Raw genomic sequence first — 13278 nt, forward strand, 5'->3', positions numbered from 1 at the left:
AATATTAGGGAAGAGTTAGCATCCTTGACAAAAGTTGCATGCACTTGGGAGAAAGTAATGCATATTTACAAATGATTTGCATATTCTTAATAGATTACAAAGTTTTTTCTAAGCTAATGTTCAAGGTAACTACACATCCTTAATATTTTAATTTCGTGGTTTGTTTTCTTTAAATTCTATCTCATCTTACTAACTCTACTTATATAGTTGGCCTAAAAATGCTCACTTAGATGTCTATAGTGAAGTTTGAGAGACAGAAAGAGAATGGTTGAAAAACACTATTGAGGTTAACAGGAAATAGTGTGTGGAAGGGGAAAAATTACAATTTGGAGAGTGACTCTTGATAGGATGAGGTTTTTAACTCCCTATCTCTGGTGACATGTTATCCAGTTACAACTAACAGGAAGAAAATTTAAATGAGGGTATCAGTATCAAAGACTTTACAAACTATATGCACAGTGCCACAGCCAAGTAAGACTTTCTATAGCTTATACTTGGTACTCTGCTTAAAAGCAGATTCTTCTCAAATGGGAAGGAGCATGTGAAGGTCTTTATAAATGTTGAACAACAAAGTTGGGCAGAACTTTGCCAAAACAAAATAATAATGACAAATTAAAAAAAAAAAAGAAGAAGAAGAAGAAGAGGGAGGAAAAAGTAAACTTAAAAAAAAACAATAAACATTGGAAGATTGGGAGTATATTATTCAATTTACGATTGTTCAAAGTTCTTACTAATGCTAAAATTTTCAGAATTCTGACTTTTCACAGAACCTTATCATAAACTTTTTTATGGAGACAAGTGTGCTGGATGGTCTCGGTGTGTCCATCGGATCTACCCTCCATCCTTCCACAGCTGATCTGTGCCCCAGGAGGCTGACTTTTATGGACCGCATCACTAGGCTTGCATGCCCTCTGGTTTCTTGCTGGATGCCACCAATGAGAGGCTCCAGCAAGATACTGGACACTGGAATGATGCTGAGGTTGGATATTTTTTCCCCTGCTTCCCTCCATGCCACGCGGCAGGTTGCCAGTACCTGTGTTCCTCCACTGACGGCCACAGCTACTATCATCTGGTCCTCTCCTACAGTTACAGCCACAGCTGCCTTTCCTGCTCCCTAGGACCTAGCCAAGCCCCTCTGATTGGTTTAACCCTTTGTAGCTTCTGACCACAGCAAGAACTATAAAAGGCGCTTTAATTCACCTTTCCGCATTTACAGGAAAATTATGTCTTTCCCTCTTTCCAAAGAGCTGAGACAAAAATACAGTGTTTGACCCAGGTCTATCTGAAAGGATGATATTCAGGTTATGTGAGGAAACTAAAAAGGTCAGCAAATTGGCAAAGTATTTCAAGTTTAGAGGACAAAATGTGTCATCTACATTGAACATGTGCAGAAGGAGAAGCCAATGACACAACTATCCATGTAGGCATTCAGCCCAGCAAGGTGGTTGTCACTAGGCTAAAACTGGACAAAAATGGCAAAATGATGGTTGGATATAAAGCCAAATCTTGACGAGAGGGAAAGGAAAAGGACAAATATAAGGAAGAAACATTTTAGAAGATGAGGAAATAAAATAATCTTATATACAAACTTCATGAACAACTGCTTAAATGAAAATCTTACCTATCTCTGTGGTTTACCAGCTGTCACATACGCCCACTGTACAAACAGGTGGGAAATTCTTTTAAGTTCTCGCTTATTGATTTTGTATCAATTTGCACCAGAAGATTGAGATAAGGAAAGGCTTCCAAGAATAAAATTAGGGTCTACTTTATTCAAGAGTTCTCCTGCCTTGGTTAATTACACAATAGGAGAAAGGACTTTCCTTTGCCCTTCTGCTGGCCATGTCAAGAAACCTGAACTTGGTTTTGCCTCTGTTCTTCTTCACATCTTCTTTCTTGGAAATATGCACTATGTTTGTAAATCACTGTGTTTTTAAAATAATCCAAAATATGAAGAAAAAAAAGGTAAAAGTCACAGTACATTCTAGACAAAAGGAAATGTTCTTGGGAAGCATGTGCAAGCAGGTACCTGAAAGTTTTCAAAACCACATCAATAAAAGAAGAGGTTACATAAACGGCTTTTGAATATTGAAATTTCCATTATGTTAGCAAATCAGAAGGCATATGAAACACGACAACACCCTTTCTAAGATCTCCTAAGATCTGTATCACATAAACAGAGATTCTAGAGGGACATTTATATAAAGTAATTCATATTTGGAGCGAACAGAAGCCTCGTATTGGTGAGAGAATTCCAACTGCCAGCATCACAGAGTAAGTGCCTTATGATTTCAATTCTTTGTTATTTGATCTGAGGTTTCACTGGTTTTATTTCAGAAGTTATGTCTCAGAGAAAACTAAAATTTATGTGAAAGTTCTTTAGGATCTGAAAAGCATTTTATATCTTGGTTTTCTTTAGAGAATTTTGTAGGAGAGAGGTAAAGTATTGAGATTTAACCAGACCAGAAACAAGGTAATAAAGTTGACTTTACTACACCAAATCAGGATTTTGGCATTAATAGGTACAAATTTACATACTCACAATCTCTGGTTTCTCTACTCTACATCTTCTGTATTCATTGATATACTGCCCAATATGTATATTTATGTATTTTTTCTAACAGTTAGAAACATGGCACAACTTGGGATGTACCTCAATGAGAATATTCTTCAATACACCAAATTTCATGTTATAATGGCTAGGTCAGTACAAAGTGACACCTGCAGTTCTCCAGAAACTAGTATCAAGTGGTGCTAATATCCTCACAAGTACTTAAAGATTTAAAGTTGTCTCTATCTAATCTATGTTTGAGCACTGCGTAGAGAAAAAAAGATAGCAAGATATACTTAAAAGTCAAACATTTGCTTCTCCATTTGCTAGGAAAAAGTATATTCTCTCATCAAATCCAATATGTGTTATTGTTAAAAAATTACATGCCCACCACTAAATAGCTGAGTTCACCTGCATATTTGAACTTATCAAACAAAGAAAACAGGCTTGGCTGCAAAGTTAATGAAAGTCAAATAAAAGGCCAAACTAAACAGATGAGACACCATGCCCTGAAGATCAACAAAGGAGATCATTGTTAGGTGAGGAGGGTTTAGTAACTTCAGCAAGGAGGATTTGCTGTGCTCATCACAAACACAAAGCAACTCATTTAAGCAACTTAAACACAAAAACACATATCCCGCTGCAACACTGATGGGTAGTTTGTTGCATACAACTGGATTGTTTCTTTACCACACTACATTAGGGGTAAACTCCAATCAGCCTTACATGGATATCCCAGAGATATTTTTGAAATTTTTGGTAATAATCATGGTGATAACAAATAGATAGTATTTTTTTTGTATCAGTTTTTTGTATCAGTTTTGTATCAGTTTTTTGTATCAGTTTTTTGTATCAGTTTTTTGTATCAGTTTTTTGTATCAGTTTTTTGTATCAGTTTTGTATCAGTTTTTGTATTTGGTTTAAATAAGGAATGTTATATAAATGCAAGATGTGATGGCCATTATGATGTCTGAGATTAAGATAATAATGAACTATTTATTTGTTTTAAAACAACACCCATTCCAGTATGTCCTTCCTAAAATGATTTTACAGCTTTTGAACACTGGACATTCCCTGGTCTGGTCTAGAGTGCCAGAGAGTACATAATACACCCATATTTGTCCTTCCTGAGATTTGTCAGAAAAACCTTCAATTCACTAAACTGAAGCACACACAATTTCTTCTCAACAGCATCCATTAGGAAACCTCCTGCCAGGTATTATAATTACATATCTGGAAAACTCAAGAGACTCAACTTAAAAGCTATTTAGCAAAGTAGTGGGGCACAAAATTAATATACAAAAGACAAACAACAAATGGTATAAATGTATAATAGAAGAAAGTACTCATTTAAATAGGAAAAAGAGATTCAAGGCACAGGAATAAACTTAATAAGAAATGTTAAAACACTACTGGAGGACACACAAGAAATTTTGTACAAAGGGTTGGTAGAGTTAACATCAAAAAGATGTCAGTTCTTTCTGAGTTAATTTATAATTTCAACATGAGCTCAATAGGAAAAATATTGAGAGTGGGTTTTTGAATCTAAGCAAAGTGGTCATAAAGTTTATATAGAAAAATAATTAACCCAAAATAGGGAAAACAAACAAACAAAACAAAACTGGGGGGAAACGGGCAATGAGGGGGAATTTGCACTATCAGATATTAAAACAAAAAAGCCTGAACACTTAAACAGTGTGGTATTGGCTCATCATTAGACAAACTGACCAAAGAATGTTATAGAAAGTCCATAAATAATTCTAAATGCATACTGCAATTCAATATATGAAAAAGATAGCGTTTCAAATCAGTGGGGAAAAGATAAACACATCAATAAATGGTAATAGCATAGTTAAGGGAAAAGATGTCAGATTTGTACTCCACATCATACTCTGGTAAAACCAGGATAAATTTCAAATTAATCAAAGATGTATATATAAATTAATGAGAGCATGTAAGTATTAGAAGAAAGCACAGGAAGTTCCTTTCTAACATTGCAGTGGAGAAGGTCTTTATGACTCAAAACCTAGAATCCATAAATAAAAGGAAATAAATTTAACACATAAAACCACAAACAAAGTCAAAAGATAAATGACAAACTGAGAAACTTCTATCATAGACAAATGCTGATCTCTCTAACATATGAAGAGCTACTACAAACCAATAGAAGACTAACCACATAATAGAAAAAGAGGCAGAAATATAGACACTCAAGTCACAGAAAGAAAATCCAAATGGCTTGTAAACATCGCTTGTAATAAGAGAAACATGTATTAAAACTACACTGATATATCATTTTTCAGATTGGAAATGGCCTAAGAGATTAGCGACACATTTTGTTGTTTGTGGGAAAACAGGCCGTCACACACTGGGTAGAGTTGAAATTGGTACAACTCTAAAGGAACACTGGACATTCCCTGGTCTGGTCTAGAGCGCCAGAGTTTATCAAAACTAGATATACCATTGACTCACAATTGATCTTATAGGAATTTATTCTACAGATATATTTACCAACATGTGAAATGCCGTTATGATAACATTATCCATGCCAATTTTACTGGAAATAAAAAATTGGAAACAACTCACATGCCCATCAATAGGACACTGGTTAAAAAGCCATTGGACATTTACAGAGTGAAGTTCTACACAGCGCTTAGAAAAAAAAGGGAAGAAACTCTCTAGTACTGATCATCAAGATGTATTATTAAATGTAAAGTAAAAGGCAATGTATAATACAGTGTATATTATGTGCTACTTTTTGTAAAAAGAGAAGGAGTAAAACTATCTATTCATAATTTCTGTTAGATAAAGAAACTGCAAGAACATATAAGAAAATAATAACAAAGTATGCTCTCTGAGAGAGAGAGAGAGAGAGAGAGAGAGAAATGGGGTACAGGGTGAGAGCAACACTTTTCACTGTATGCCTTTTTGCTTTTTCTAAAATTTTGAACTGTATGAATATATGACATTTAAGGGATGTGCAAAGCCTGTGCTGCCAGGAGGAGCTGGTGCTTCACAGCCCTGGTCACAAGCCAACTATTTACTATTGGGGACAGTGGGAAGTCAATTAAAATTGTCTTCTTCATTGCCAGAGGACTGTTTCTACTGAAAAGTACACCACTAAAGCCACATTTTGGAAAGAGAACTACCATGAGTAAAATAAATTTTTTATTGATTTGTGTTGTTTTATCTAAGAGAAAGGGAATTATGCCCCAATAGAAGGTATCCTCTTTTAAGTGTTTCTCTTCTTTTTACTCTTCTGTGAACCTCAAAAAACCATTCAGTATTTTCCGTGTCTTACTCCTGTCAGGCTGCTCTAACAACAGAAACTGACTTCTCCCAATTCTGGAGCCTGGAAGTCAGAGGTCAGGGTGCCAGCATGGTCCATCAGGGCATCTTATGGGTCACAGGCTTCTCATTGTGTCCTCACATGATTGGAGGCACATTTCTGGAACCTCTTTTATAAGGGCACTAATCCCATTCATGAAGGCTCCACCCGCATGATTTAAGCACCTCCCAAAGGCCCCACCCCCTAACACCATCATCCTTAGGGGTTAGGATTTCAACATATGAATTTGGGGGGTGGAGTTCACATACATTCAGACCATAGCATTCCTCATAACATACTTCATAGCTTTTAAATCTGATTTTCTAAGCTGAAGTTTTCTTTCCTTTTGTTGATTTTTCCATTAATGTTGGAAACTCCTCTATTTTGTCCACAGAATTTAAAGTTTTCTGATCTAGATGGACATATTAGTTTAGGACAAGTCTGTCAAATGAAAAGCACAGTGGAAGGATCCTTTCAAACAAAATTTATGGGAGTCCCTTTTCTACTTAAATCTCCCCTTTTATTGAGAGCGAGTACAAATCAGTATGTTACCTGTGATTTTACGCTCTGTTTTCAGACTTATATTTTACCAGCTTGCAAGGACATTTCTCTCTCTTTGCTCTAGGATATTAGCAAACCACCTAACTCAGCTGCCTATGAGTCTAACAATATACCCTGAAACCTTTTATCCAGATCATCAATAAAGATAGGAAGAAAGCTATCCTTATAGCAAGTTTCCACTAATTATCATTTGATTCGCCTCATCTAGAAACACATCGATCGCTAACTACTCTTTGTAGCTTTGTCGAATTGTTGAATTACCTAAAAGTGGTAAAAACCAGACTGTACTACTTTAGTTCTTTGATAGCTTCTTCCCTCTTCTTGCAGGTACTGCAGCTGTTAATACTTCCTCATAAATGGATAACTATCCCCACATCCTAACCTGCTTAGATTGAAACTGATTCAATCTTCTGTCCGGAGCTTGCACTGAAGAATACATTGTAGGGTAACTATGACAACACTCGTAGGATTAAAGAAAAGCTACCTCCAATAATCTAGAATTCCCTTCACCCATTGTTGCAAAAGACAATTTATAAGACACTTTGCGTTGCAACTTGCCTTACGTGGTAAAGATAACATGAAACACGTACTCTTGGAATTAAAAGGCTGTGTTCAGTTTGTTCATTTTCTTTCCCTCCCTCCTCCCCCACTCTTTTCCCCTCTGTGTTGCAGTTTGGTTTCTGGGCTGGATTTAGAAAAAGAGCAGATGGGTCAAGGGGGCCGATAATTCTTAAGAAAGTAATGTTAATACAATATAGTGACTAAACATATTTTTTTAAAAAATAACATAAGTAGATGATAACTGTAGAATCTGAGAGTTCAATATAATATTCCTCTACTTGGTATATTTTGAATATTTTTCATAACAAAAAATTAAAGTAAGTAAACATTAACGTACATTCTCAATCTCTTTCGCTGGGGTGCATCTTATCAGATATTCCATAAATTAGCCTTGGCCTCATCCCCCAAATTGGATCTATGTTTACAGACAGAGATTTGAGTATAATTGAGGTAAAATGTGCAATTTATTTTCCTGTATTTAATAATATGATGAGAAAAGTAGAGGGAGGTAGCAACATGGTGGTCACCCCTGAACGCTGGGCATTAGGAACCACTTAAATAGGTCGTTGGTGCTGTTTGAATATGGTTAGAGGAGGGCAGAAGGGAAATGTGTGTTGAGTTACACAAGGGTGCTATGAGAAAACAAGGTTTTAAAGAAACTCTGGGTCCAGATGGTAAAGAACATGAGAAAAGAAGGAAAAGAACAAATCCAGAAATGGCTGATAATGAAAGGCTGAACTCAGACAATCTCTGCATATTATCACATATCTGGAATAAAAGAAAAAAGACTGATCGCGGCGTTTCTGTGGATTCAATCCCAATGACCGTGCACAAGCTAAACACTCAAATGCCTACAAGGATTGCAGTTTTATCACAAAACTCATCCAGGCAGAAAAGGACCCTGCACCTTCAGGGATATGGTTTTCTAAAAAAGATTTATCTGCCCTCAGCTTGAGAATGGAAGTAGACTGAACTAGAAAGGGCCAGGATTTCAAGGATTTGGACTCAAGGAGAGAGCGGCACACAAAAGAAGTGAGATAGCTTAGGAAAAATGGTTTGCTGTTTTCCAGCTTTGCTGAGCTAATGAAGCAGTATACACCAGTAACTCACCTCATCTATCTATATAGCTTGTTCCTGAAATTGCCCAAGAAGATAGTAATATTAGTTGTGAGAATGAACAGATTATGTATACTGTATCTTGGTGGATATAACAGGAAATGTGTGCTCCAGAGAGGGAAAAGGGTGTCAGACTATAGAGAAATATTTGGGGGAGAAATCCACACCCTACCTGTGGGGACAGAGCCCCAGAAAGTAGTTTACAGGCTCTCGGCCTCACGTGGAAGGGTGCTGGCTCGGGTGGTGAATGGCCGTCGGCTGTGGCTGATTGGCCGTCGGCTGTGGCCGGTTAGCCGATTGGCTGCTGGTATAACCGCTGTGGTTACGAAGGATTGCCGAGGAGCCGAGCAGAGCCAAGCAGAGCCAAAGAGAGCGGAAGAGGAGGGCCAAGAGAGAGGAACAGAGTCGAGAGAGTGGAGGAGAGGTCGGTCTCCGGTGGGCCCAGCCTCCAGTGAGACCGTGGTGGTATGGCTCCCCTACCTATGGCTCCGTGGGTGTTCCTTTTCAGCCTCACCATATCCTGCGTTCTTGTGTGGGGAGCGGGAGCAGAGACCCCGCAGGCCGCCCCGCCTGAAAGATGGCAAGAACGCCTCTGCGCATGACAAATGGCACAGCGAGCAGGGTCTCCCGCACGACACTACCCCTCCCAAATCTTTAAGTGGTTGAGAAGGTAAGTTTTTTGCTTAAAATGAGGAGCAGAGAAAATCTGGCTCAAGTTGCTTTCTGTTTGGGATCTGAGAGTGGTGTTTCATCAGCCATTTAGAACTTAATTGCAAAAGCATAAATTTCCCAAGCCCCTTATTCTCTTTATAAATAGCACTTTTCTCACTTGTGTGCTATTCTTCATTTGCCTGAAAAGCAAATTAAGGCTTTCTAGTAGCTATCCTCAAATACATAGGAGCTCTGTGGGTCCTACTTTATTTATTATCTCATTTGAGATTTCAGAATTTATATTGAGAATAAAATCATTAAACTAGGTAAAGAGGCAAAGTTAGCTGGCATGCCTATTACTTAAGAAAACATGATTGAACTCAAAGTCATCTTCACAAATCTAATGACCTTTAATAGGGACAAATGAAGATGAAATCACCCAAATAAAAGAAATAGATGTTAGAACTTTACATAAACATGACAGAATATTATCTAGTAATCACGATATATCACAAACAACAACAAAACAACAAAACCTTTCCAGTGATCACTGACTGGGTCTTAATCAGAGTAATGTTTTCTGGGTGAAAACACAGGTGAAATGACAAAATAAAGCTCTTTTCTGATAGGGAGTTCAACCAATACAAGAATGCTTAGTAAATGACAGAAGGAAAGCCTAAATAAAATAGGGAAAGGATCACTCATGTGAGGGTTAGGTTTTAATTCTCCTCAAATATTTAGAAAGGAATCATTGATTGTGATCAATCATTCTACATTTGAGGAGCAGGCAGGGAAAGAGCAAGCTGTGGAAATAGAGACTTAGAGTATAATCGTGAGAAGACTTCCTTATCATAAAAAGTATGACATTGAAATGAGTGAGCATTGTGAAATCTCATCAAAAGATGTTTAAGTTGGATGACAAATAGTCTTGTATCTCACAGAAAAACTTAAAAGAGGAAGTTCAAAATTCTGTCTATCCTAGACTCCTCTGATTACCTATAGAATCAAGGATTAATATCATCATTTAAGAATGATTTAAGAGAATTCTAAACCCTCGGGCACCCATCTGATTTTGATAAGTTGGTGACTAGCAATATTCTCCAGAAACTGTTGAGTGTGGAAAAATGCATAATAATCTAAGAGTAAGACACATAAAGTATCAATCCTGACTCTACTATTCACAAATGCTGACTCTTCATCTGAGTGTCCTCATTTGGAAAATATAACATTTGACCTCACCTTCAAGAGTTGTACAGATGATAAGATAATAAATGTGAAAGCAGTTTAAGACCTTTAGAGCATTGCAGGCTTATGTGTATATGCCTGTTTGCCACAGTAACAAAAATATTAAAAAACAAACCATTCCTATGTCTCAGTGGCACATGTATGAAGCTCTTAACTGTGAATATGAAAGCTTTCACTCCTGGCATAAAACTGTAAGGGACTCTATATCCAAGAATTAAAGAAGGGCCTTGAGGTTAATCATTTACTTTTGTTTGTCAAGTTTTTTATAAGAGTATACACATTCATACAATAATGTTCACAAAGTTTATTGCTCAAAGAATTTTAGTAAATGAATACATCTGTGTAACCATCATCCAGGTCAAGATATAGAATGTTACCAACACCCTAGAATATTCCTTTATGTCCATCCCAGTTAACCATCCCAAAGATAACTGCTGTCCCAGCTTTCATCACTATGGATTCGTTTTAACTATTTTGGAAGTTCACATAAATGAAATCATACAGTATATACCCTGTGTCTGGCTACTTTGGCAAAAATTATTTCTGTGAGATTCATCAATGTGGTTGCCTGAAGCAGTTGTTCATTATTTTATTGCTGTATATTACCACTTTTTTTTTATCAGAGCAGTGTTTATTATATATATTATTTCCTTAATAAGTGTTAGATATTTATTATGAATGCTACTTTTTTAAATATAATTTTATTAGTTTCAGGTGCACAAGACAAAGCAATACTTAGACGTTTATCATTTATATCCCTCACACTGTGTGAACCCCCCACCCCCATCCACTATCCTTCTGACATCGCACAGAGCCATTACATGTCCACTGTCTCTATTCCTAATGCTGTACTCTGCTTCCTGTAACCATATACATACAAATATATACATATACATACATACACACACACACACACACACACACACATATATATATATATATATATATATGATTATAGTTGGCATTCATTATTGTTCAGCTTCAGGTGTAGCATGCAGAGATCAGGCATCTACATCATCCCTGAGGTGGTCTCCCAAATGGGACACATGTCCATTGGATACCCTACAAAATCTTTACATTATTGATTACATTCCCCAAATTAATTTTCAAAACCCCGTGGCCATCTTGTGGTTACCGACTATTTTCTAAACCTCTCACCTTCCCCCTTATCCCCACCCCCCCACCCCTCTAGCAACCCTCAGTTTTTCCTCTATGTCTCCAAAACTGTTTCTGATTAGTTCATTCACTTATTCTTTTCTTTAGATTCCGCATATAAGTGAGATCATATAGTGTTTGTCTTTCTCTGTCTGACTTATTTCACTTAACATAATGTTCTCTAGGTCCACCCATGTTGTTGCAAATGGTAAGATTTCTTTCTTCTTTATGGCTGCGTAATACTCCGTTGTATAAATGTACCACAGTTTCTTAATCCAGTCATCTACCGATGGGCATTTCAGTTGTTTCCATGTCTTGGCTACTATGTATAGTGCTGCAATAAACATAGAAGTGCATAAAGATTTTTGAATTGGAGTTTTGGATTTCTCCGGATAGATACCTAGGAGTGGGATTATACCAAAACAGAAGCACTTCTGGAACAGTGGCGTAAGGACTTCTGAAAATCTCCTCTTCTATAAAAGAAATGAGATCACTAGTAAAAATTGTTCAAATCAACTTTTCAGACCTCTGGAAATTAACCAAAGACTTGCAGTAATCTGATGGTCACTTATTAAAAACAAAACAAAACAAAAAAAACCCAGTGAGCTTTGTAACATTTTAACTTTCCTTATTCTGATTTCTCTCTTCCCAGACCCATAGTAGCCTTGCAAATCTGCAGCCTCACACCATAGCAGCTATGAAAACCACCCTAGTAGACACTGAAGGGAACAGAATGGGCTGGAGCTTCCAGAAAATGCTCAGTCGATTGCCTTTGTTTGATCTACCTGGCAATTCCCTAGAAAAGCCCCATTCACAAGACTTGTCTGTTTCACCTGATCCAGAGTTTACTCAGTGAGGAGAACTCTATTCCAAAAGCATTGTTAAAAATATTCAGTGGCAATTGTTTAACATTACAGCTATCTCAGGTAGAGATCCCATTTGAAACATGTAAGAGGCTTGCTGAAAAACTTAGGAAAATCTAGAAAATGGGACATCCACAGTGGGGCTTTGAAAAGCTCCAATATATTCCTGGGGATTTTGAAGGCCACATGCATGTACAGGGCTGTGTGCATGCCCCCAGAAAGACCATGAAAGACCCTATTCTCTTCGTTCTAGCACAACCTGAGGCTCTGTGCAAAAAGGAAGTGAAGGCTAAGGCAGACCTATAAAATGCCAGAGCACTTAAGGCATGCCCCAACACAAACACACACAGAGCCTCTTAGCAAAATCTTGAACATTTTTTGTTTCAAAGCATTTAAGGAAATCTTCCTGCAATTGTTAGCTGACCACTTAGCTAACCAAGAAGAGGCTTCAGTGGCACATATTACAAAAAATACAAATTTTACAGAATCAGTTAACAAAAGTCATTAAACAAAAAAATAACAACAAACAGTAACAACAAAAAACGCTGGAGATAGGATTCTGATTTCTGAAGTCAGCACATTATATCACATAAAAATTTCAGTTTTCAACCAAAACAAATAATTACAAGGCTTGCTAAGACATAGGAAAGCATGGCCCGTACACAGGGAAAAGAGCAGTTAATAGAAACTTCCCCTGAAGAATGTCAAATGTGGAGCTTACTAGGCAAAGTATTTAAATCAGCTACTATCAGCATATTTAAAGAACTATAGAAAATCATGGCTAAGGAATTAAAGAAAAGTATGAGAAAGATGACTTATTAAATAGAAAACATATATATATATTTAATCATATATCAAATATATATGTGTGTGTGCATACACACACACACACACACACACTTGAATGAGATAGAAAATTTGGGATTAGAAAATACAATAACTGAAATAAAAAATTCATGAGAGGGGATCAAGACCAGATTTGAGATAAAAATTGGCAAACTTGAAGATAGATCAGTAGAGAGTGTCTAGTCTGAGAAACAAAAACTTTTTTTAAGTGAAGAAAAGTGACCAGAGCCTCAGAGATCTGTGGAATACCATTAAAAATACCAACATGTGCATAATGGGAGTCTCAGAAGGAGAGAAAGAAAGAGAGAGAGAAAAGAACTTGAAGAAACAATGGCCAAACATTTCCCAAATTTGTTGAAAAACATTAATCTATAGATGCAGAAAACTCAACCAACCCAAAA

The 13278-nt window shown here is 36.9% G+C and overlaps 1 pseudogene; it reads left to right on the forward strand.

Annotated features, from left to right (window-relative positions):
* The first annotated feature begins 1151 nt into the window (after nucleotides 1–1151).
* LOC109450278 (large ribosomal subunit protein uL24) lies at nucleotides 1152–1570 on the forward strand (annotated as a pseudogene).
* The last annotated feature ends 11708 nt before the right edge of the window (nucleotides 1571–13278 follow it).

This window comes from Rhinolophus sinicus, linkage group LG01 (assembly GCF_036562045.2).
Source record: "Rhinolophus sinicus isolate RSC01 linkage group LG01, ASM3656204v1, whole genome shotgun sequence".
NCBI lineage: Eukaryota > Metazoa > Chordata > Mammalia > Chiroptera > Rhinolophidae > Rhinolophus > Rhinolophus sinicus.